Genomic DNA, 27,957 nt, shown 5'->3' with positions numbered 1-27,957 from the left:
ACATAGAACGGGTTAAAAGAAATAATAACTCCAAAATGTATATTCAATAAAAGAAGAGAAAACAAAGGAGCCGAATTAAGAGTAGTACAGGGTTTGGGCTTAAGGCTGTGTGTAGACTGCTACACAATGCAACTACATACAGTAACACACTTCTCTCGCTTTCAGCCAAATTTTGAACAACTGTCTGCGTGATTTTAAACACTTTTAATACTTACACATTGCAATAGACAATAACATTGACAATGATTCACCTTGCATGCTGCGCTCAGTTAAGTAAAAACTGTTTGAACATGGTTAACTTACTGTTTGATTATGCAAAACTTGAATAAAGCTATAGCACTACAAAAATGCATATTTCACAATCTATTTTTCCGTTTGTTTATTGCAAATCAGTATGGGATATCCAGAGATACAACTTAAAGGGGTCTACTTAAGGAGGCTATAGTCTACTGAATAACATGTTAGAGTGAGAAAATGCAATTTTCTGGGAAAAAGGATCTCACATTTCGTATGATTAGGCATATTACACAAAACACTTTAAATTATAACACACTTGTTCAATAATTACCAATTTCCATCCTGTTAGATAAATGCAAGTTTTGCAAATTTCACTTGGTATACTTGAAAAGAAGACCACCAAAACTTCCGCTTGCATGGTTGACTGCTTCTAAAAATAAATCACAAATAATGACAAAAAAATCCAAACATCGTATTTTTAATAATAAATCTACAAATATACCTGTGAATAGGACATTTTCATAAGAGCTTACAGCTTTTATCTTTTACAGCATTTATTCACCAAGGGCATTTTGATATTATTTCTGGAGACAAACACATTCTAAAACGTCAGTATACATATATATATGCCGATGATATATATATGGTGGCGGCACAAGGTAGGAGTTTTGAAGAGGTGGCAGAAGCTGACTATGACTCTAAATGAACTTTCCCAGTACTATGACGCAAATCACCTCAAGCCGAACCCTGCTAAGACCCAAGTTTGTGCCTTTCACCCAAACAATAGAGAAGCAGGCCGTGAGTTGAATGTGAGGTGGCGGGGAGACCGTCTTCAGCATTGTCCTACACCCAAATATCTTGGTGTCATACTGGACCGCACACTGACATTTAAGGCGCATTGTATTGCGACTAGAGGTAAAGTCTCAGCGAGGAATAATATAATCAGGAAGCTCACCAGCAGATGCTTGGGTGCTAACCCTAATGTCCTCAGAACCTCAGCTATAGCGCTCAGTGTGTCGGCTGCGGAGTACGCTGCACCAGTATGGAACGCATCGTCACATGCAAAAAAGGTTGACATTGCAGTCAATGACATGGCTCGAATTGTAACTGGGTGTTTGAAACCAACCCCAGTACACAAACTCTATTGTATCATAGGGATCGCCCCTCCATCAATCCGACGTGATGTCGCTGCCAACGCAGAAAGGACTAAGCAAGAGACAGACCCTCGTCACCCATTACACGGCCACCAACCTGCAGAGCGATGGCTTCGGTCTAGAAAGAGCTTTTTATCACAGACACGAGTCCTGGATGGATCACTCTCAAGCAATCGGGTGGCAAGGTGGGAGGCCACGTTGACTAACACTCCCATATACCAGCCAGGGAGGAACTGGCTCCTGGTGCAGGCCTTCATTACACGGTGTGGAAGACCCTAAATCGAATTAGGGTCAAGGTACCAAAATGCAAGACAAACATGCAGAAATGGGGTCTCTTACCAAACGAAGAAAACATCTTGTGCGCGTGTGGTGCTCTTCAGGATCCTGGCCATATGCTGATCTGCCCACGCCTAGACCAGTCTTGCACATTAGATGATCTTTTACATGCAAATGACAAAGCCATATCGGTAGCTGATTTTTGAAAAGCTAAGTCTGATTTCCGGACACGGAAAGTAAGTAACTGGAAAACATCCTAAATTAATGATGAATTTAAATATCAAGCAAAGATATGTAGCACACTTTTGGACTGTACAACAAGCACTTGAATTAGGACTTCGTCTAACCAAAGTACAAAGAGTTTTGGAATTTTCTCAATCTTGCTGGCTGAAACCCTACATCAATTCCAACACTACAAGAAGAGTAGGAGGAGGAAAGAGAAGAGGCCAAAAACAAACGGCCAAAAAGCAAGGAGGTAGTATTAAAAGAAAAAGAAGGACTAATCAAAATAAAAAAAAAAACAAGAAACCAACAATATGGTCAAAAAAAGGAGGAGGATTATACTTAAGACCATACCGTGTGTATTAAATAAGAAAAAACAAATATTAATTCCAAACAAAGAGTTGACAAATAAAGAATTAATTATACAGGGTGATTGGTACTCAGTGTGACAAAATTTTTTTGGTGTAAGTACAAAGTAAATGATGTGTGATGATGCATATAAAATGTTCCAAGTCTAACAATTAGCTTCCCAAAAGATTATTTTATATTTTTCAAAAATAACCATGCTTTTAAACTTAATACAGCGATTTTTCAATTACGTGTATATGGATTTGAGTAGGTAATGTCATTTTTGTGTTCTACTTTAAATTTTGAATAAGAATAATACAAAATGACAGAGGATCAGTTGTAAAAACCCCATTGTAAATAGACTTTTTTAAATTCATTGTTAAGCCCCTGAGATGTAGATATTGTTGTAAGACTAGATTACTTACGTCAATAGCTCATTGAATCTTGAATTTCACTTCATGTTTCAGTACATGTTTCGACACATTGTCATCATCAGCTGAGTACTAGTGAAGTTTTTATTCGCCATATGGTTTGTCAATGTTCAATTAAATAAACTCGCAACACGTAACACAAATACGACACGACACGGAACATATACATTTACAACACGTAAAGCTTTAAGACATGCAGGCCTGCTCGAACAAAACACACGGTCATGCCGCGGGTCGGGGACAGACTGACTATTTGTTTATCCAGGCTTATCATTGTTATCACGGAGGCAGTGGACAGCTGTTTCTTTGGTAGGAATGATAGAATTGAATATCGAGTTGGAGCTAAAATTTAGTTTTTATTCAGAACAAATTCATTTTCGTCGTTATTTTTATGAGCTCTGTATATTTTGTATTCCTCCAACAAGTCCAATTTTCTGCCCTTTTCACAAATGTGGAGTATTTCTAGACTGTCTTCTATTGTTCCGAATGAGTGGTTATTGTCGATTATATGTTGGCTGAATGCTGATTTCTGTTTGTTCGTCCTAGGGTTTGGTCTGTGTTCTTTAAATCGTGTGTTAAACCCGCGACCAGTTTGGCCAATATATATGCTCGGGCAGTCAGCACATTTTAGTTTATAGACACCAGTTTTGTTATTATCAGGGTTGGTACTGATTTTGGAAAATGAAATTCCCTGACTTTTCCAGGTTTTCCAGACTGATATTATACTTTTTCCAGGTATACCGTAAGACGATATCGAATAGTCAGAATCAAGAATTATTAGAAAAAATTTAAGCCTAAATAGTTTACTCATAAAACCAATAAGAAAAGAATTAGCCCAGGCAAAATACGACAAATTACCCTTAAACCTGGGCAAAATTGCTTCACAAGCGATTGAAGTGGTATTCAACACAGAAAATAATGCTTTATAACATATCCAAAATCCTCCAAAATCTGATCATAGGAAATTACTAAAAAATAAAATTTAAAATGGCGGCAAAATTTCAAATTTTTGTGATATTTGTTTTAAGACTTTTGGCGGTATGGGATAACGGAAAGCACATATACATAAATAAAACATCAGATTGGATGTTGAAATATCAAATAAATACAAGAATAGACTTTTTTTAAACGAAAAGGACATATTTGTATGTACATTTTAGTTTCCATCGTTACTAAAAAAGAACTAAATTTAATAAGTTTTCTTGGACAAACTATTTATTTGAACTATTATCCTTTTGTTTCAATGTTCTTACATTCATTGATCTGGCACTACCCTCAAGAAGCAGAAAAAGACATTTCGTTATGTTTACACCCACAGTTGCGCAATGGAAAAAAAATGTAACAATAATTATTCTAGGGTTGGCGGTATATCAGATACTGTTCGGTAGTACGAGTTTTCCACCAAGAAGGACATTATTTTCAGACGTTTGAACAAATATGTGAAAAAATAACTATTATAGGAAACAGTAAACATGAATACTATAGTATGAAACAGTAAACATATCAAAACAGGCAATGCAAAAAGACTATGAGACAAAAAGTCGTACCCCCATACATTTCTTATGGACGTTTCGTAATTTGAAAATTTTTTAAGATAACTTTTCTTATATCTCCAGTTGTAAAAAAGTTATATATCCTCTGTAATAAAAGGGTTTACATTTGAGCTATTGATAATTAAAATCGGATGATTTAGAAACGAGCTACAAACCCTATTACAATATTAAATTTAACTTTTTAGATATAAGTTTTTATTAAAAGATGTATGTCTCGGGTTGTTAATATGCCACCAAGTTCATTCTGGTCTCAAATTACTCAGTGAATCTTTGGCTTTAATTTTATTAACCATTTAATAAAATCTGATGAATTTTAACTGGGTCATGAATCTTTATTTTAACAGTAATTATTTGTTATTCAAAATTTGTCTTTAGTTTTAGACATATATCCCCAATTCAAAATAACTCCCAAAAATCTTTACAGTCTTAAATAAATAGTAACATTATTGACTTTTGTTTTAGCTATGGATTACTTATTGGGAGTTATTAGAATTGGGGATAAATGCCCTAAACTAAAGACAAATTTTGTAAAAGAAATAATTTACTGTTAAATAAAGATTCATGACTCATTTTAAATTTGTCAGATTTTATTAAGTGATACATAAAATTAAAGCCAAACATCCACTGAGTAATTTGAGACGAGAAAGAACTTGGTGATATATTAGCAACCCGAGATATACATCTTTTAATAAAAACTTATTTCTAAAAATTTAAATTTAATATTGTGTTAGGGTTTGCAGCTCGTCTATAACACGCCCGATTTTAATGATCAATAGCTCAAATGAAAACACTTTTATTACTGAATATTTTAAGGTTAGAACAAACTGCAAGCGTTAGTAAAAACTGGAGATATAAGAACAATTATCTAAAAAAAAATTTCAAACTACGTAACGTCCATAAGAAATAGATGAGGGAGAATTTTTGTTTGAACATGATCTTCAAAACGAAAAAAAAATATTTAAAAACGGATTTTAGCATTGAAATCATCATGAAAATCTAATTTATAATGATGTGTCACAACACTACCATTACGTTTAAAAATTATATTTATATCCAATATGGCAGATCCAAGATGGCGGCCAAAATGCGTTCCCTATCAAAATAAAGGACTAACCACCCAATAAATATCGGTGGTAATCTCAAGTAAATATCTCAAAAATATGCATAAAAATGCATGTGATATATCGTCATTTGAGGGGGTTTCCTGTAGACCGACTTTTGGCAACTTTTAGTACGTGTCACTCTGCACACCCAACACTATACCAAGTAAAACCATACAATGTTTTCTTGCATTGTTTCAAGGCCATATCCCATATTTATCAACTATTGGTGTTTTAAAATAAATAGCTCTTAAGAAAAATAGCCGCCATTTTAAAATTTATTTTTAGACACTTTCCCATGGTCGGATTTTGGATGTGTTGTAAAGTAACATTTGTTGAGTCGAACGCCACTTCAATGGCTTATGAAGCAATTTTGCCCAGGTCAAATCATAATTTTACTAGACTAAATTAAACATCTGGAATCTGGAAAAGTAAGAGTACCAACTAACTTACCCTCACACTTTATGTTCTACATGGCCTTGACTTGACACTGGCAGATAGACGATACGGTGCTTCTGATACTGATATATATCGATAATTTGCTTACGATATCATCGGTTTATATCGAAAGAAACATGTGATATTGGAAAAATAACTACCATGCTTGTACCGGAGACAAAAAGTAGTACCAAACTAAACTATTAAATGTTTCAACTAACAGGATAGGCCTAAATATTTTTTTATAAACTCCTACAAGTGCAGTTTTTTTTAGTTTATTAAAGGTTGAATCAGTATTGGTATAAATTCAATGAGGAATTGTATTCAGTATCGTATTGAAATTGAAACGATGAATGTAGGCCTATCCTTCCGCGCATCACGGTACTAACTAGCTCGGTGCGTTCAATTAAAGCCAGTAATCAGAGGGTGATGATAGAATGTCTGTCGATGTTCGATGTTTTTTATATCGATGGTAGGTTCACGATGTTTTTGTTACATCGATGTTTTCGTCAAACTTTGATGTTTTTGACCAAGTATTGAGAGACATAGATGCAAAATGTAGCATATCTGTAAAAAATGTAGTCTTTCAAGAGAAATTCCAGATTTTTTCAAAAATTCCCTGACTTTTCCAGACCAACAAAATTCCCTGACTTTTCCAGGTTTTCCCTGACCGTACCAACCCTGATTATTGTTCATTTTTGCATTTGGCGTTTTGTAATTCAGCAAGTTTATTGTTTTATTCTTCGTGTTGAAGACTAGGCTTAAGTTGTTATCTCTCATAGATTTTTTCAATGTGTGTTGTATGGTGTTACTGTATTCGATACATACATATTTAGCCTTATTTTCACGGTTTAGTTGGCAAGTTTCAATGTTAGTTTTTCGTTTGTTCTTATGTTTGGTGATAAGTCTGTCCACTAAACTGTCAACATAACCATTTGCCCTAGCGATGTGTTTGATTTATAGCTACCTCTGAATCAAAATCGGATTTATTTAATGGTATACTTAGTAAACGATGTATCATTGAGTTGTATGCACCCATTTTTTGTGAATGTGGATGATGAGCTGGCATGAATTGTTTGATCAGTTGTGGTCGGTTTTCTGTAAATGCTGAATTCAAGTTTAGTGTCCTTCTTTTTCATGGTTAAATCGAGAAAGTTGAGTTGGTTATTATATTCTATTTCAATGGTGAATTTCAGTTTTGGAGCTATTTTGTTGAGGTAGTTGTGGAGGAGGTTCAGTTGTCTATTGTTTCCATTGAATAACATTGTGTCGTCTACGTTGTCACAGAAAACGTACTACTATAACCCAGAATGCCAACCGCAAGGTAAAAAGCATTAAGCGGTTTGAGAGAGCTTTGCCTGTCAATCCGTAGGCAGCACCACCAGCGTTGCTATGCTATTGCATGGCAACGCTGGTGGCGCTGCCTATGGATTGACAGGCAAAGCTCTCTCAAACCGCTTAATGCTTTTTACCATGCGGTTGGCATTCTGGGTTATAGTAGTACGTTTTCTGTGACGTTGTAAAGAAAAATAAAAGCTCTTTACTTATTTCTTTGGTAAGGAAATATAACTACTTTATTTCCTTACTTAATTGATCATTCCATCAAGTAAAATCACCTCACACCTTTATGTAATACAATTTAGGTATTCCATACAGGTGTGAGTAGGCCTATTATAAAAAGTTGCCCCTTGGTGGGGTTTGAAAATGAAATTTAATTAATTTAATCAGACAACTGAGGATTAATCACAAAACTGGCAGTGGAAGTACCTAAGATGCTGTATTGAGCCCTGGTAATTTTATACCCCAGAAATCCGATTTATGGACCGTGAGAGACCTGATATGTGTGCCGATTTTTAAATGAAAAGATTTAAAATCCGCGACAGGCAATGGACAAGTCAGTCCAACCATGACGTAACGCGGAAGGATACGAAGACCGTTGAGAACCGCGTCGTCTGCAAAGCGCCTCGGAGTCCTCACTCGTGGTTTAGCACTCGCACAGACAACATGTAAAGTCGCGTTTTGTCGCTGGTGTAGGACGAATTTATTAATATCTTCATTCGTAGCTCGGAAATTCGCATTCGGGCGGAAATTGTACGTGCATCAAATGATCACAATTGTCAAAATTTCGCCGAATTGCATTTGGGGGTGTGTTTTATTAGTATTAAGTCGAGACAGTTGAGATGCCAGATTGATTGTTCGCGTTCGTAATGAAAATTCGTACATGCATCATATCGATAGCAAATGTCAGTTTCTAGCGAATCGCGGGTCGTCGTGACGGTATTTTCAATTGAATCATTAAACGCCAGCTCGAAAAAACAAGAATTAATAAGTCATACACCAGAAAAAACCGTGTCGTGATATTCCGCTCGGTCAGACAAAAAGTCACAAATTACCACGAGTCAGTTTTTAAATGTTCGGTACGCGTGAATCTTCGTCGGAATGAATGTGAATGTGTCGACATGTGTACGTAAGTAAATGTATTGTGTTATTTGTGTTTTAGTATTATTGTAGTCCTGCCAATCTGCCATTTTTTTCACATGTTCCACTAGCTTTACAAGTTATAATCGTGTCCTGTTTGGTTTGAATATTTCATGTTTCATTTGGTATACCTTGAGTACATGGTCACAATTCAGGATGAAGAATATTTAATTGAATTTTATCATGTTATGCAAAGAATTTAAGTTACATTAGTAATTATAGTCAATTAAAAATTATTTATTAAATAAAATTGAAATGGTCTATTAATTTTAAGAACAATGATTATCTGTGATATTATTATTTTTATGTAAGGGTCAAATTCTATCATCATCAGTATTATTATTTATAACGTTTTGTATTTCATGTATGGAAATAATTTTGAACAGAGTATTACATTTTTTAATAGGGAGAGTTTGATTGTGTAACGTAAATGGGGGTAACAGAGTGCTCGGTCGAAGGCTAGGGTTGATAAAAGGTCATGAGGATAGACTCCCATTAAATTCATAAACATTAAATACTAAATAAAAGTTATCAATTAATCGACTCAGTAGTCGATTGGCCCCGTTGCATTGATCAGCAAGGAGTGATGTAGATCACAAACCTACATAATAGTCCCTGTTTGATTAAATTGTAATCTGGCCAGTTTGATAAACACGAACATCTTTGGGGAGTCTGGTGACCTAAAATAAATAAATAAAGTTGTCAAGGCTAGATCATCCCGAGACTTTGTAGTTTTAAAAAAGATGAAAAACCGCCAATTTGAACTTTCAACAAACAATCAACTCTCTCACTCTCTCGTTCTCAAAATATTAAACGTTGTGTACAATAGGCAATAGTAGTAGTTATGTTCAATTCATGTCACAGCTCAATTTTAAATTCATTAAACGGTATTTTTACAAATCAACATCTTTTTATTTGCCTGTGTTTCAGATAGTATTATTAATATCAAACTGGTGTAATTTAAGAGGTACAAGCTGCTATACCAGTGCTTTGCAACGGCAAGAAAATGTGACCTAGAGAGCCATTAAAGTAATTCTGATGTGTATTTTAAAATACGGCAACTCTTAGTTTGAAAATATAAACTGATTTAAAAGTGTAAACCTACTTACTTTCAAACTCCTACTTTTTATGTTAATAGATTCAAAAGTATAGGACAACATACCTTAGTGTAGCAACAGCATCAATTTTTCTAATTGATGCTTCTCGAATGACATGTTTTACCATAATTCTTCAACTTAAGTCAAACCTCTTTACATGTAGCTTACTATATGAATTACAAAATGAAACTTTGAGCAATACTTTACAAAACGTATACAACCTTTCTTTAAAACCAAACATAACCCTCCTAAATCTACATAAAGCATCACAAACATCTTTTTCGAGTAAATAAACAAACACCAGTTCATTGTACTGAACAGCTGTTTCATTAACTAAAATAAACTAAATTAAACTTTGGAAGCATGCCAGGCGTAGCCCTTTGGAAATCAGCCTGTGGGGCAGAGCCCTTAGGAAATTCGTCCATATCAATACTTTTCGGCAAATCTACACATTCTAAGCTTCATTTTGATGTGACATATGCCTATATTTTTATTTGGTAAATGGCCTTAACCGTTTACATAAAATTTGATTGTATCACTTTAATAATATAATAGATTGGCTTAACTGAAAGAAGTATACAAAGTATACACAAAGAATATTGATGATCACATTCTATAGATATGTTTTGACATTACAAGTTCATATTACATTTTTAATATAAAGTTGGTGAATTCATAAGAGTAATCGGCTTAACCGAACAATTGCAATCTATATATTTAATACGCGACATGAAACTTTGTGAACAATAAGGCTTTTTTGTGTTAAGATTTAACCCCACATATGATATACCAAAATGTTCGTGTAGATGTGCAAACTGGCTTTAGATTTTCGAAATATGTCTTTTTAAGGGCGTGGGCTGCCCTCAAAGTTCCTTCCATAAGGATAACATTGTGATTGATTTAAATGTTATTATATTCTGAAACAGATGTCAATACATTAGTTTAAACAAAAATTAAATCCCAGCTGTTTTGTTTGGTTTTGAAATGTAAACAGTTTGTATGTTTTTAAAAATAACTAGCTGAACCCGGCAGACGTTGTCTTGCCTTTGACTATTTATAATTTAAGTACCGTAACGTTTAATTGTCTTATTGTATATGAAGTGCTTATAACTAAATTAAAATACGTACGACAACTAATGAAACACATATAGTACAAAGGATAACCGATTCTTTAATATTGCTCTTATATTAATGCTAGTAAAATATAATATCAGTAAATTGAATATTATTATACAAATTATTACATATTGGTTTAATCAGTGTTTGGTATTGATATTTCAGTACTACAGAATCATTGCCATATTTTAATAGAATTTCAACAAAGAGTACATTTTGCATTCAGAGTATTGGTACACATTTTAGTATATCTTAAGAAGTGTTACATTTAAGATCATTGAAGGTATTTTCAGGAGGACATATCAGACCTCTCACGGTCCATAAATCGGACTTCTGGGATATTTAATCACAGGGCTCACCTAACATCTTTAATTCCACTGCGCACTGCTCTGTGATTGTATGTCCTCAGCAGTTCAATTAAATTAAATTAAATTTAATTTTCAAACCCCACCAGGGGGCAACTTTTTATAATACTCACACCTGTATGGAATACCTAAATTGTATTACATAAAGGTGTGAGGTGGTTTTACTTGATGGAATGATCAATTAAGTAAGGAAATAAAGTAGTTACATTTCCTTACCAAAATAAATAAGTAAAAAGAACTTCTTTTTATTTTTCTTTACATATGTCCTCCTGAAAATACCTTCAATGATCTTATAATGTAACACCTCTTAAAATGTAATAGAATGTGAATCAATACTCTGAATGCAAAATGCACTCTTTGTTGAAATTCTATTAAATTATGGCAATGATTCTGTAGTACTGAAATAGTAATACCAAATACTGATTAAACCAGGGGTGCCCACAGGGGGGTTTGATGTCGCAAAATGCGACATCAGAAATTTATTTGGGGGGGATTTTATGATTTTGGGGGGGATTCAAGCCATTCAAGCCAGTGGTTGGTTGAAAGCATATAAAAGATTAATCAGATAATTTTTACAACCTCCTTAATTTATTACTGGGGTAATTATGAAATCAAAATCCCGTTTGACATTTTATCTTGATTAATAAATCATTTTATAATTGCTATAAAATATATAGATACTTTTATGTGGATTTCCACTTTCTGACTCGTATCATGTTTGACAGTGAGAACAATTCCATGCCAACTGCTGTCAAAGGATTATGGTTGGCTTATTAAATTGTATTTGCAATTTGAGATTGTTTTTACCTTTCATTATGAACTCATTCTCAAATAGCCTCATTGCCTTGAGGACCTATTGATGGGTTTTTAGGTTTGTTTATTATAATATATTCTTGATTCATAAAAAAACAGTATTATGATAATGATAATCATTTTGCTATTTTTACAACATGAACAACAACATGAAAGCTTGTGATAGTATTTTGGCTCTCCCAAATAATTATGCCTGGGTCATTTATTCATTGGAAGAAATTGACATACAGTACTGTGACATTTAATTAAGGTTTTTGATAGGCTATGAGTTTACGTTAACTTCAAGAACTGAAACACATGATTCTGGATTAATTAAATTGTATTTGTTATTGTCTTTTCTTGAATCTAGAAAGAGCTTCAAACAAATTTTACTAGTCTTAGAATAGATATATAATTATTTTTTTACGCCATACTACACTATTTTGACGAACTTCCCATGCAAGGATTTAGTCCATAAAACAGCTTTTTGTCCCTATTCAATGGGGTTTCATACAGTAGGCCTACTACTGTACTGTAATGAGTTTAGCTTGACACCAATCAGCTGATTATACTGTATTTGGGTGGCAATGAGTGGTTATAACAAAAATATAACCTCTGACTAGTGATTTTTAGTCCTTTAGTTGGTGGTAATACAGGGATTTGAACGGATTTAGTAGTATGGCGTAAACTATCGTACGTCACTCGTCCAAAATGTGTTGGCCGGACTCGTATAAAAAAAAAACACTACTCGACTTCGTCTCGCACGGGATTCAGGACTTGTAACGTAATATAATATTTTACCACACTATGATGTTTTTAACTGTTTTACATATAGCCTAGATAGGTACATTAATTGGTGGCTGAAAGTTACGTTTTGCAGGCCATGCTAGCTGTCATCGTCATTCGGGGATCGAGCAGGTTATTACATCCCTAGGGCCGCAAAATCAGCTGCCCGCTTTAAAAACACAATCAGTATCCATAGCATTGCAATAGAGTTGTTTTATTGTCACCGCTACCTAGCAACTATTTATTATTATTTTTTCTGATTCCTTGAATTATTTATCCACATGTCCTTAAAGTTGTAGTTGTGTTGACTATATCAGTCTGTAGTGCATTATCATTGAGGTGAATTAGTGGTAATAGGGTATAGTGTGGGGTGGTGAATAATAGCGTTCGTACCACGGACTTAAATGGTTTTGCAGTTCTCGATCGTTTTAAGTCCTCGACCTCGTATCAAACTTAAAAACTACCTCGAACCAGCAAAACCTCATTTTGGCCCTAGGCACAAAATATACTACCTATTATGTTCAGGCCTAGTCATATTTTTGAGACTGAAAATTTTACACCTACAGGACCAAACTCAGAAGTGGATTGAAGGGCAATTTAGAAAATATCTCAAACTTTTTGACATAACTTTAAGTACTTTCTCCCCTAAATTTAATATGGTAAAAGAATTGTTTATGTAAAAAACCCTGATCCCAAAAAAGTGGTTTTCGAAGTGATGCGTGTGTGTATGTGTGTATGTATGGTACAGAGCTACAGACCACGCCTGTAGCTGTTTGATGAAATTCGGTACCTATTTTAAGTACCAATCCATGGTCTCTCCAGATGTTTTTTTTTCATTTTGGATTTTTAATAGTAATATTCCATAAAAACCTATAAAATAATGGATGAATAAAATTTTCTCAGAACTGGCCCGAACGATTTTGATCAATAATTAACATGTTGTACTCTTTGACTACAGGTATGACAAAAATTGTATAAACCCTCTATGCCGTAAAAATTATGGTTCAAAAGTTATTGCAACTTTGTGATTTTCCCTTTTAAAACCTATTAATTCATGGAAAATCGGATTAAAAAGAAAACTACATGGCCAATTTTGATTCAAATTGTGTGCATGTTAAAAATCCAACTCATTTAAATTAAAACTAAACTAACAAATAGTTTGCTACTAGAGTTTTAAAGGAAAATTGTCCATTTAAATTGGGTTAAAAGTTTGATTCAAACGCTTAAATTCCCATAAATTTTAAGAAGTGTCGGGGGCACCCCTTCCCTACCCGCATTATAAACATAACTATGGGTTAGCCCCCAGACCTTAGGCATGGGTTTAACAACAAATTTGGGGGGGATTCTGCGACGTGAGCTTTGGGGGGGATGGGCACCTCTGGATTAAACCAATATGTAATAGGGAATTTGTATAATAATATACAACTGACTGATACCTATTGTATTTTTTTGCAATTGTTCGGTTAAGCCGATTACCTAGACAAGACCAACACAGGAGAATTAATAAAATTGTTAAAAGAATAAGCTTTGTATATTGTCACTCAAATTTGTTTACATCTGTTACAAGTATCAATATTTTATTCAAGGGTTTTGCTCTACTGACACTTCTATTGAACCAGGGAGAGTATTGATTGTGTTTTTAGGACCTTCTTTTGTTTTCTAAGGTATTGATAGCAGAGCCTCGGGAACCTAGGTTTGAGTTATTTAATCTATTTTTAGGCTATCAGGCTTCCCAAACAAGAGTATTTATTAACAACTGGCCAGCTGACTTTAATATGCAAAGGGACTATTCGTAGTTCTGTGTATGACACACTTTATTGCTCAGTGGCAAACTGGGCCAAATCGACTACTGAGTCGCTTGTTTTAATTTAGGTTAATAAAATGATTTTCATGGCGTTAATGGAAGCCCATCCTTATAGCCTGTATTGAATCCTACCCTTCAACCGGGACAATGCTCTGGTTCAAAAACTGAGTTGATATACAATCAACCACTCTCAGATCTCTATATAGGCCTATATACTTTAGAAGTGATTTAAATCCATGTACTTAAGTAAGAACAAAGTTGTAACAGGTTTACGTGACAGACAGTTGATGATGTTATAAATTGAAGTTAAATACAAAAATTACAATACAATTTTGATCGATGTGAAAGTTTACCCAAATTATTAAATAATCTACTTTAGTAATAACTACAAATGCATCACAGTATATTTAAAATAAGTAAATAGCACTAAGTTAACTTTGAGACAATGTGACTGAATTACGTACTAGGACATGAAACCTGCAAGAAGGAGTCATACCTAGGTCCACCGCGGTCAATCTCCCCCGCGCTAGTTTCCGCAAGGTCTGCGGCCGGCGGAGCATGAGACCAACAATCCCTCCCACTTGCCTCTGAGTCGCACAGTTTGGTTTGGCCGACCTAACCAAACGGTGCGGCGGACAACTGGAGACTACTTCACTCGTAACTACACCTGCAAAGTGTAGGATACTTTACCAAAGCACTGCTGTATTGCGGGCTGACTAATGAGACCGTTTTCTGTAAAGTAGTAACTGTACAAATTACCGTACACTTGCTTGGCTACGAAAAATAATTATTCAATTGTCATATCTATTCCACGATTATTAATGGTTTTGAAATCCATACACCACTTTACTCACTAATATTAATGGTACAGATTAAGCACATAACATTAGAATGATAATTCACTTTAAAAACAAATGCAAATTGTTAACGACAACATTTAATTAAAGACAAATCAATCAAATAACAATAAGCCGTTTAATTATTAACACAAAAGGTTTCGTATGATTAGATTATGCATACTGATAAACCACCTATGGCCATCTATAATAATATTTGGGTTTTCTTTTCCGAGTCGGGTTAGCTCTTCTACTCGACCGATTTTCATAATTTTGGCCTCAAAACTAAAGGTATGGACGCACGATTTGCAATCAAGAATCGGCATTCATTTTTATTGACGTATATTTCGAGTTATGCACAAAATGTGTCCCTGCACATTTCTTATGGGAGTTAAATTAGTTTTTTTTTCAAGTTCGTTTGGCTCTTCTGCCCATCCCATTTTCTTAATTTTGGTCTTAAAATAAAGTTATGCAAGCAAATATTTGTGATCAAACATAATCATTAATTTTTCTAATGTATTACCCAATGAAATTTTTTTTTTACTTCAATTAAAGATGTATTTCAGCAGCTCTTACTAAATTACCCTATATGTTTTGGTCTAAGAACCTTTAGTGAAATGCCAGCTTTCATTTGAGCTATTAATTATTAAGATTCCGATCTTAATAATCGTACCTAAAGCACTGTTTTAATCAGTTAACTTCGTATCGCTCAATCAGAAAACATAAATTTGATTATATCTTGGATGTGGAATTTAGTTTGTGATATTTTTACTCAATTCAAATTACGTTATTCTATTTGTTTTGACCTCAGAACCTTCAGTGAAATACCAGCTTCCATTTGATTTATTGATTATTAAGATCGGACGTACCTAAAGGACACAGCTAAATCACGAACAACACAAATTGTTCAAAAAATAGAGTTATTTATCATCGATTTATAGTCAAACGATCTTGCTTGCAACCTCAACAGTAACTGTCGACTTTGACGGGTTTCATCTAGTCAATCTTTAAAAAATATAACTTTCATAATTATTTGCAAATCTACACAAATTAGGCTTACCAATGACCTATTAATTAATAAAATCGGTTCAGTAGAACTGTAGATTTAAGTGTACAAAGTTTAACAACAACATCTTTCATTCAGTATTTTCTCACCACTATAAATTGGGAGGTTGCTTAACGTTTTTGAAAATAGAGTAACTTTTAAATGGTGAGGAAATCGACCAAAGTGGACGGTGATATTCTTGATAGAGAATAAAATTTCCTACAAATTACTATCATGTATTTCCTGAAAATACTCAATAAAGACAGTCTAAAGTTGGCTACAAATATAAACTTGGAAAAAGGCGTTTTAAATGTATTATTGTTTATTTTCATTTTTTCTCCTCAAAAAGTAATAAGATCACACTTTTATAACTATTTGCAAATCTACACGAATTAGGCTTTCCAACGATTAAGTAACAAAATCGGTCCGGCAGGAATTTTAAATTTTATGATTTTTAAATAGATTTGTTTTTCTAACAAAATATATGGATGAAGTATAATTTAAAACATGCTATGTAAATTAATGGTATGTTTCGGGAATAAATAGTTTTATTTTAAAACGAGCTGTTGGCCCGTCCTACGTACGGGAATCGAGCAGTCCATTAAAATTGTATATAGTTATATCAATATGTCTATTCCTAATTCAAGCTTAGTTTAAGCAGTTCAAAGTTTATTGTAAAGAAAAATCTACCAAGATTAATTAAAACTTCTGGTCGTTGTTACTTTCCCAACCTGTCCTCAAAAATTCGGGTGGTAAAACAATTTTCATAAGCTTTCTTTTGAAGTCTCGTGAGCTTCGATTCGTATAAAGCAATGGTTATAGAATCTTACTTAATTTCTATAATCAATGACAAAATCACAGAGTAAATAAACTAACCTCATAGTTCTTAGAATATTTGTATATTCAACCAGCTGTTAGTTATAACAAATTATATTGCACTAAAACAAACTAAAGATTTTATAGACTGTTGAAAAAAACAATTAGAACATCTATTATTTTAATTTTACTTTGTATATTTAAATTATCTCTCGTCCTCTAACCGAATAAATAAACGTATCAATTATTAAAGCATTACACATAGCATAGAAAGTCAACCCTACGTTACATTTTCATCCAAATGCTGAATTTGTGTCGAAAACGCTGATTGTTTACAGCTGTTACGTTAAGCAAATTGTATTATACCAAAACCTAGAGTAGAATGATAGCGTCGGCTGCTGGACTTTTTAAGATTTTAAACTTAATTAAAAAAAAAACTGAAACCCTAAACTAAAATTGTGGCTTCGACATTCCCTAGTTCCCAAAATTGGCTTCTTTCAAATCTTTCTTTCAACGCAAAAATGATGAAAATCTGTCAAGTGGTTGATTCAGAATCGTGAAATAAAAAAACCTGTTACGTTTTAATATATAAGATAACGTACACATTTTTGTAATATTCCTGGAATTAGTTTGGGTTGTTATTACTCGATACTTAAATTATATAAATAGCCAAAGGCAAGACAACGTCTGCCGGCTTCAGCTAGTTTTTTTGATAATCCTATCTCCTCTCTGGCATTATTTAATTCGAAAATGATTACATTGCATTATAAAGTGATTTCATACGTTGTAGGCCCACTTATTATGTCTTACAGTATACCCCTTCAATCACGGTTAAAAGATTAAATACACCTATAAAGAGTTATTTAATTGTGAGTGAAAATAGAATGATAAGTATTTGTTATTTAATTAGAAGAAGATTATACCTAAAAATGGGGCCCATTGGCTTCCTTATGGTGCAAGAATAAGTGACCCAATGTCCCCAGTGTCAATAAGCAAACTTTTTTTAATTAAAAGAAAACTGCTTTTCGTGGTGGGCCCTCCATAATAGTAGGCTATTTTTAGGACACATTCATCCCTTATCCACCTTCCTAAGATAAATAAATTATTACATATGAGATTATGAATTTCAAAATGGAAAAGAGTGTTTCTTCAGCGTGTAGATTCTTAATATAATAATAATACGACATATTATAATAACGAATAATATGACAGATTAAAGTGTTTTCCGTACGTAAATGTGAGTGAGTGTATGTATAGTTGAAGTAACATAAATTATGGAAGCAGCCAGATTGGGTAAAATAAAATATGTAAAAACAACAATTCATTTAATTTAAATAACAACCCCTAATTATTCGGTCCACAATGGAATGACATGCCGGGCACGTTATCGGTACTCTTACTTGAGTACCATCTCCATTAATAGAGAATAACTGTTAGAGACAAATGCCCTCAAACACCTACTACAAAACACGGGGTGGCCACAGGGGGTGCAAAGCCTCGTGGGCTGCATAACACCGCAGAAGCGGAGCGGCGCGGCGGTTCGATGACCAGAGGGTCCAGTTTTGCGAGCAAGAGAACAAAGAGTTTGCGTTCCTTGAAACCCAAACAAAGACTGATGTGTTGGGGTGCGAGCTTTCTCTCGGCGGCAGGGCAGGTAGCTGGTAGCTACAGCTGCGACAAGAGTCGCTGCAGTTGTAGCTAAATAATATCATCGACGCATTGACGGTGCTGGATAGATATTGTTAAAATAAAAATGAATTATAATAATTATCATAGTTCAATGTCCTAATTAAGTGCTTAATTTTACGCAAAAACCTTATATCAGACAAATGTGCTTTATGGACAGATTTCACGTTTAAGTCCCTACCACGTGCAACACTTGGTTTTTTTAGCAAATTTCCCTATAGGAAATCAATAGTTTCTTAGCAAACGTATTGACTGTTTACAATTAACATATGTTCTTCTTCTCACTTTTAGTTTCTGCCAACAGTGGTTGGAATTTCATAACAGTGTTTGTTTCCCATGTTAATCTTATGGAGAAATACGAAACTTTAAAGGACCTCTGGGCCTCACTCTCTAATTATTTCCCTAAGCAGAAGGTTTCCTGCACAACTTCACGTTACGCTCTTTCCAATGATACCAAAAACATGCCAATCGGTTCAGTAGTTTCGGAGGAGTAATTGTCACAAAAAACCTGCTTGCGTATTAAATAAGTAATAGATAGATATACTGTTATAGTGTCCCTGTTGCTGTTTTCTTTTTAGTATATCAATTCATCCAGGCTCTCTCTCTCTCTTTTCTATTGTAATATTTGCGCCAACCCAAATTCAAATCTTTATAATTAATACGCTACATGAAACTTTGTCGGTTGAACTCCTCCGCCATTTCTTAACCGATTTTATCCATTGACGTCTCATTAGAAAGAGCGTGTCGAGTAGATCTGCAAACTGGCCTTACATTTATGAAAAAGTCCCCCAGTGGCTTTAAAGGTTCCCATGTTTTCCTTATGAAGAACATAATTGTTTACATTTTGATCAGCTGTATAATTTAATTGCTGTTATTTATCTTTCAATTCAACGAAACGCATTGGGTTCATTTACTGATTTTGGCTGAATAGAAATGAAATAAATGTACTACTTTAATTTACAATTTAAATAATCGAGAAAGCCTTGGCAATTTGATATATTTTACCTCCTATATAATGAAGAACACCTACAGTATGAATATTCCCACAAAAAATGAACAAGGATGTTAGTCGAAGTGTTACTATTTTGTAGGAAACACGGACTTAACTTTATGATTATTGGCAAAGGAAAACACTCTAAGGCTGAATTAAACTGTTACGGCAAGGACATTAAATATATGTTTTGTTAAAAGTCAAGAGATTTAAAATAATATGACTACATCCAAAAAACTTTAATAAAACTTTCATTGAAGGATTTGCATTATTCACATTTAAGGGAAACAAAAAAACCATCTAAACAATGTTAGGCCTTTCAATCCTGCATTTTTTCAGGTAAATTTATCCATTGAGTATACACGTATGTAATTGAATATACGTGTACTCAATTATATAACATACGTTATAACAGTAACTAGCCAAATTATTGCCAATTGAAGCAAATACAATTGTGATAGAGAGGTTATGCAGAAAATCAGGCAGTTCTTAAGTAATGTAAACAAAATGTTATCGTTGTAAAGAAATTACAGAAATTTGTAAACGTACCGGCAACAATGGGTAGTACCATGCAGACTACATTATCATTGACGAAGATCAACATGGACAACCTAATGCGGCTATAAGTGGGAAATATTTGTAGAATACACTAAAAAACTAGATCAGCTTTTGAAAAATTATAAAATATTTACAAGAAATGTTGATTATATGGAACTGTTAGGTACGTGATCTATGAGTTGAGTCTTTTAAACTCATCGGAAATTATGACTTTTATTAGGTTTTAAATAAGTTATTTGTTTTTAAACAACTACCGTACTTTACTTCTTCGCAATTGCTTGATTTCGAGCAACATGTACACTTGTAGTAAATGTTTCATTTCAACCAAGTGTTTGTAGCAAACTGTTAAACTGTCAAACTTCCATTACTATCCAAACTATCCATTATTTCGTAAATTGCCCTTTAAGGTCATAATTTATTTCTAAAGCGAACTTTCCATATACCTAATGTTAAAAATACCTTAGCTGTACTTATTTGTTTGTTATTCTTTCAATTTATTTCCTTATTAAAATAAGTGTGATTTTTTGTATTAGGTACTGTATTCTGTGTTAAAACATGTAGCACATGAAATGGTTGATATCACCCCATTTTTCAGGATTCTCTACGGAGAAAATTCGTTTGAGTAGGTTGGTGTATGTCTCAAATCAAAGAAATAAAATGACTCGACTTAAATTACTTAACACAGGTTATCAGTAAGGCATATAAGGTTTTCTTAAGTTCTCGATTCTGGAAACACTTTGTTGCAGCATGTTACCTCGAATTGAAGCAGATCGTTTAGCATTCATTAGAAGTCATCAGTTAAAACTGAGAGCAGAAATACCGGTAATGTAAGTGAGCCTTGACGACGCAAATAGAGATATTTAAAATTAGTTTCTAATAAGTTTTCAAACAACTCTAAGATGTAACTAAAACTATTCGAATTTAAGCTTAATGTTTTTCTTGGCGTTATGTTTCATATGCGGCTCATTGAGCCTCACGGGTTCTCTAGTACTATACAATAATTGAAAATATGATGTCATTTTGAGAAATTTTACAAAACTACAACATAGCAGCGCATAAATAAAATATTATTAAAAGCAACAAAGATTAACAATCCATTGATTAAATGAATGGAAAAGGCGTTCCTGTCATCCCACAATACGGCGGAGTTTGCAAAAGGTATACTAGTTTTTGCAGGCGTTGTTTCGTATGGTACTCAGCCATACATATACAATAAGTGCCGGCTATGTATAACAAGCTTTATTTTTACATTGATTTCCTTGTAAAATCAAATAACTCAATTGTTAATATAAGTGGATCGATTTAATAATTTAATCGTAATCGATTTTATAATTTGTTTAAGTAGTAGGCCTAACACTCATTTTTAGTTTTACTCTATAGATCCTTTGTAATGAATTACTTTAATTATTTAGTTTATGATTTTTTCTTTATGTTAGTTTAATGACGCTATTTAAGACATATTGTCTAAACTTGAATAAAGGGTATTTGATTGATTGATTGATTGGAGTAAGAAGATTCGTTCACTCATCTATTATACAATTAATACAATAATAGCATTCCCCAAAAATTTAAGTTGCCTTTTTTAAAATAAAACTTATTATGATATCTTCTGGCCAAAAGTTTAATTATCGTTCTGATTTTAAAATATTTATTTAACATTGCAAAGTTTAAAGTAAATTATTCACCTACTATAGGAGGGTTTCGAAAAGGGTAATTAACTTCAAAAAATACAAAAGGATTTTTTTATTCTAAAAAAATAAGCAGAAACCAGATTTATTTATCTTAGTAGCAAAAATGCTATACAAATATATAGCACGGGTTACTTTTGTATTAGTCTTACTCTTATCCCATTTAAATACTATAATAATGATAGTATCAATAAACAAATGCATATTAGTTATGTAAAGGAGACTTTGTCCTGACCGCACCAGCCTAACAGATGCGTTGGCCACTGGCAACAAGGTCTACCGGCAGCAACCACGACTACATCCCCTTAACCCGTCACGGAACTGGTTCAGCTCGGACATTTCGCACCACCAATCGTAGGTCAGGTTGGTGGTCGTAGACCTTGTTGGCCGCGGACCTTGGCGCGTCCCCCTGCAAGAAACATGATCAAACAAATATGAATATGGACAGATTGGCTCGTTCTACACAATATAAATACAATTTAACCCTAGGAGTGGCCAATGTTAGATGCGGGGAATGGCCAACCCATTTTGGCGATTTTGCAGACCTCTTTTTGAAAATTCGTAAAAATTCAACTGTACAAGTAAACCTAGCCAACCTCATATTCATTTTGTTTGGAAAGAACAGGAGAATCCAGAAATAGTAATATCATAATGATTTAGACAGTGTATTTTATCGGTAAAGTGAAAAAAAAAAAAAAAAAATGAATTTTTTTTTTGAAATATCAAAAGCGGCCTCGGCATTTTTTTTCTACGGATTTTTTTATGGGAAATTCATTATATACATTTTGTAGACAATCTAATTCCCTACATAGAAATATAATAACATGTTAGGAAAATATTTTTTTTTATAAGTTTTGGGGCGAAATATAATGACAAACGGAGAACCGAAAAAATTGAAAACCGTACAGTGTTAGTTTATGTTGTAAAAAGTTATATAATATATATATGTGTATACTAATAATGATATATACATGTTTGTAAAGCTAATGAAGTAAGGAATCAAAAAAAGTCATAAAGTTTATGGTAAAAATAATTTTTTACCTATAAACATACGTATATAAAATAATGTTTTTATATTTTAGCGATTTCTCGAGAAAAAAAATTCACAGTACTTAGTATACAACTTTTGTACCAATTTTTTTTACTTCAAACCAACATAATAATCTTGTAGTGTATTCAATTACCTACATAAAAATGTATAACATGTTAGAAATGTTTTTTTTGTAGGTACGTAATAGGGACATAACAATACAATAACCGCAAAACCGCAAATAAGTGTAAACTATAGCCTACAGTGTTTGCTTGTGTTGTGAAACATTATGTAGGCTGATGATATGTAGCCTACATATTTGTAAAGCCAATGAAGTAAGGAATCCAAAAAAGTCATAAGTATGATGGTAAAAAGTTATTTTCACCTATGATTATGTATCAATTTGAGAATGTTTTGAATTTTTTGCGCATTTCGAGAAAATGGAGTGTACAGTATTTAGTAGCCTATATAATTTTTTTACCAAATTTTGTACACCCAAACCAATATAAACATGTTGTAGTGTATTCATTTACCTTTATAAAAATGTATAACACCTTGGGTAAATCATTATAAGCACCTCTGAATGTCAGAATCGTCATTTTTGGACATGATGCTAACAAAATACAGTAGTAGGCCTATTTAGTATAGGCTATAACTTTTTTACAAAATTTTTTACCCCCAAACCATTATAAACATGTTGTAGTGTATTCATTTAGGCCTACCTTTATAAAAATGTATAACACCTTGGGTATATCCACAGCCACCTCTAATACAAGGCCGCGACGTTCGAACTGGCAACGCCGCAATCACACCCCCTCTGCGTCCGTCTTCACACGCGCTAGGCTATGAACATCAATGAGAGTATTGCTGCTCTGTATCAATGAATGAAAGTATTTAAATACGTAATAACATATTTTAGTAGATTTTAAGGTATAGTAAAATAGGCAAAATTGTAATCTAGGTTGTTTATTTAGTAAATAATTGCAACATACCGCAATATGTCTAAAACTAAAAATATACAAACATAATGTTTTTGGTTGCATTTATCGTATTGTAAGTACGATGAATGTGGAAATAGATTAACTTTAAATATTTCCTTTGTTAATTTGATAATCTACACTTTTATATAACAATCTCATGGTGTCTGTATATATGTGTGTTATTCAACATAGTAAAAACTACTAGACATACTGTGCTTAAATTTTACAAAATAAAGCTTCTATACCAAGAATGGTTATATAGTAGGACTAACTTATTGCCACTTCAATATTTGTAGAGACTTTGGGATTTGTAGAGACTAACATCTAACAATTTGTTCAAATAAAATTAATTTTTAATTTTTAATAGGAATATTATGTTTTAGTCTAGGTACCTCAGGAAACCATAAGTTAGCGACAACAAAATTTCAAGTTTTCATTTTGAAGGCATACTGACTCAAAATTTATTTTCTTTGAATAATTACTAAGAAAAACGTTTGCCATTTAGTAAACGATTTCAGAAGCTAGGTCTCCATATGGCTTTCCACAATATTAATAGAATTTCTATCACATCAACATTCAGACTGGATTCGGAGACTATGATGCTTTTATTGTTAGATGGTGCAGTAGGCTACATATTTTTTTACTAGTAGGCCTACTTAACAGAAAAACGGCTTATTTCTTTGAAGTGGCATTTATTTAAGTTATTATAATCACTTAACAACAGCATTTATCAATAAGATAGACAAATAAATAAGGAAATAGTACGGTATTACTACCTAAAACTTGCTTCTCACGTCTATATTTATACGCGTCATTGTCTTATTCTTACATTTTTTACAAATTTACCTAATCTAAGCTCATATTCGTGAAAAATTTTTCTTTTTAAGATGTCTAATTTGATCGAAGAATAGCATAAAGCAATTGTTGCTTAAACGCGGTGGATCAAGTAGAATCTTAGAACACTGTATGTATTATTAATTTTTTAATTGAGCTATCGTATTAATTCTTGCATCCAGGCACATCACATCTATCTGGCATGCTGTAGTAAGAAATTTAAAGTCATTACTAATGATTAAAGGTTGTAGAAACACGATTATGTACGTAGAGTACGCGACTCCTCCATTCACTGTAATGGTAAAACGACCGAACGCCAAGACACTGATGCGACGTTGCCGCTTTTCACTCGCCGCGGCCTTGTATTAGAGGTGGCTGTGGTATATCATTATATAGATACAACAATCTCTGAATGTCAGAATCGTCATTTTAGGACATGATGCTAACAAAATACAACCTTTTATGAACACTATTTCACACAATTCAGTAATATTTATGCATGAAGATTACTGTTATACACACACACAACACTTCACTAACACTAACACTACGAACTAATAACATATTTAGTAATAAATCGCGGATAAAACTATTACCGGCAACAACACAAACAAACAATGGCAATACAAGACAGCTGACAGACTGTAGCAGTAATGACTCACTTCCGTCGTCTACATGTGAGCATACAGAAATAACCCTGAGTGCAGGGCTGCCACTCTCTGAATCTAAATTTCTTCCCCTTCAAAATGATATACTATATGACTAGTAATAATAACTTTCACTGTATATAATTCGTATTTTCCATAGGCCTACTGTCACCAGACGACTGTTGGCCATTTGTTAGAAATTTCAAAAACAGCTGTTTTCATAAAATCGTACCGATTGTGCAATCAATATTTAGTTATAAATATCACTACCACAATGAAGATAAAATCAATGGCTATCCCGTGGTACCACCCGCAACATCCAAAGACGAAAATTACCCGAGCAGGGTAATGCCAAACAAGACGTGTTTTGCCAGTTCCCAAGTGTCGGCTGCAAAAGTCGTACCGCGCCAAAATTTCATTTGATTTCTAATCGTCGTGACATTGTTATATACCTGCTACAGGGTTTGTTTATGTAATCAAATGAAAGTTCAGATTGTGATCTTTCGAATGGTATATATATTATTCTCATCTGAGTTGATTGTAAGTGGTTTTTTACCGTTAAAAAAATTTCGGCCCATACCGTAACCAGACGACTTTGGCCATTCTAAGCATCAACGTCATACCGTAACCAGACGACGGTTGGCCATTGCTAGGGTTAAATGGTAAGTTTTAACAAGTTTTTGGGGACGTCGGTTTAACCGGAGAAACCGTTAAGTTATCCGGACTGGCCTCGGTCCTGAGGAGTCCGGATAAGAGGGAGTCTAAGTTGCTGTATTAGGTACCTATTCATTTCATAATTTTTCGTATTAGCTACCCTACTCTAATGATTATCATTTCCTAAGTTAGTAGGGTATTGTTACTTACGGTTGAATAATACGCCTATGTGACACATGCTAAACTTAGGCTAGTTGGTGCTAAATAAAACCACACAAAACTTATAACTGTAAAAACTAGGCCTAGGCCTACCAAAACTACTAAATAACTTGTATCTGGGCATAGGACCTATTTAGGCATACGCTACATTACAGTAAATCAAGGTGTAAGTTACCAGTACTCACCAACTTTGGGAGTCACTCATAAAATCATTGGATAACTTAACTGCAGGATTTCAATTTCTGACATACTAGCCACATGTTTCTGCATTTTGTCAAGGGTTTCTAGATAATACTCTAAAAATGTTAGCCCTTGTGGTACATCAAAACTCGATTGTACTTTATAATAAACTGTCCTTGATTCTTTCCTTATCAGATCAATTTTTTTTTTTAGTTCAGCAAAATTTGTTTCATTTTCACGTGTTTTATCAATAGTGTACACTTGAAGTTTTAACAGAGTGTCAATGAGTAGTGGATGTTTCTTGAACATCAGAGGAGAAATTGTTAATTCCGAATACTCTTGCAATAGCTCCAAGCACGTATCCAGCACTGGCTGATCAACACTCAAACTACTTTTGATGTCTCTATCAATTTTCAGCACTTTCAACTCAGCTTGCAAGTAATTTAAGCCTGGTAGTTTTGAATGATTAATATTGTTGGACGTATGGTTTTCAAGCTCTGCATCCGCCTGAGCAATTGCTTTATTTAACCTAAAATTCTTTTTGGGTCTGCCAAACTTGTTCCTATATTTGGTGTAGGGAAACAAATCTTCTTCTCTGCACTGTGCAATTTGATTTGTTCCATAAAAATATACACTGTACTTAATCTTATTGCTACTGCTACCAATATTTTCGAAAAATTCTACTTTGGCTGGCCAAGCAGGCCAGCCTCTGAGTTTTGCAAAAACTATTTCTTCCAGGGCAAATTTAGGAGAAGCCATGAAAAGCTAGGCCCTAGTCTAATTTAAATGGTATAAATACTGAACTGAACAATATTTTTGAACACTACAGTAAAAGAAAAACTATGTTGTTAAATGCATAATTAGATTAAGAGGTTAGTATATGTGTAGAGGGTGACTTTGACACGAGGAGACACTAACTCAAACTCACTAACACTACCTCTACTCTCTACTCCTCTACTGGGTCTGGTCTGAGTCTGAGCTGAGACCGTCGTGAAGTTAGCGGCTCTTTTCATCGACGCTTTTTCGGATTATAATAGATATGGGTTGGTACGCCTGCGGGCGCCATGAACGTGTTTTGCAGGGATGTCGGAAACGCAATTCAATGACAATACGGTGCGAAATGACGTTTTTACATTTATATAATGCCAATTACACCTTTATAAAACGTGTATACACGTTGAAAGTAATTAATTGGCGTATTTTAAAAGGCATATGTGAGACCGTACTGTACATTATACGTAGCTATGGCTTAACATAACGCGATCAATTAAAACTCCGAACATAAAAAAGTGTATAATCTTTTTCCTAAGCCCATCACACCAACTTTGAGCTATTCTAATGGTAATATACAATGTGTAGAATACTCAGTATAAATATGATTGAAGCAGTCCAGTAAATTACGAAGCTATAAGGCAAAATCTATATGGTTGATAGGAATGTGCGTCAGGAAAAAGTGCACAATCTTTTTCCTAAGTCCATCACATCAACTTTGATGTATTCTAATGGTAGTACACAATGTGTAGAATAATCAGTATGAGTATGATTGAGGAAGTCCCCTAAATTACGAAGTTATATGGCAAAATGTATATGGTGGAT

The 27,957-nt window shown here is 33.7% G+C and overlaps 1 long non-coding RNA gene across 1 annotated transcript; it reads right to left on the bottom strand.

Annotated features, from left to right (window-relative positions):
• Positions 1-12: 12 nt before the first annotated feature.
• LOC128991089 (uncharacterized) lies at positions 13-27,273 on the bottom strand. The gene is made up of 2 exons (XR_008490594.1): positions 26,367-27,273; positions 13-667 (listed from the first exon to the last, which is right to left on the bottom strand). It is a non-coding gene; the product is annotated as an uncharacterized LOC128991089 (long non-coding RNA).
• Between the last annotated feature and the right edge of the window lie 684 nt (positions 27,274-27,957).

The sequence above is a fragment of the Macrosteles quadrilineatus genome, unplaced genomic scaffold (genome assembly GCF_028750875.1).
Source record: "Macrosteles quadrilineatus isolate MER2022 unplaced genomic scaffold, UCM_ALF_1.0 Scaffold_3__2_contigs__length_128488019, whole genome shotgun sequence".
Classification (NCBI taxonomy): domain Eukaryota; kingdom Metazoa; phylum Arthropoda; class Insecta; order Hemiptera; family Cicadellidae; genus Macrosteles; species Macrosteles quadrilineatus.
This window is presented reverse-complemented; position numbering and strand designations above follow the sequence as displayed.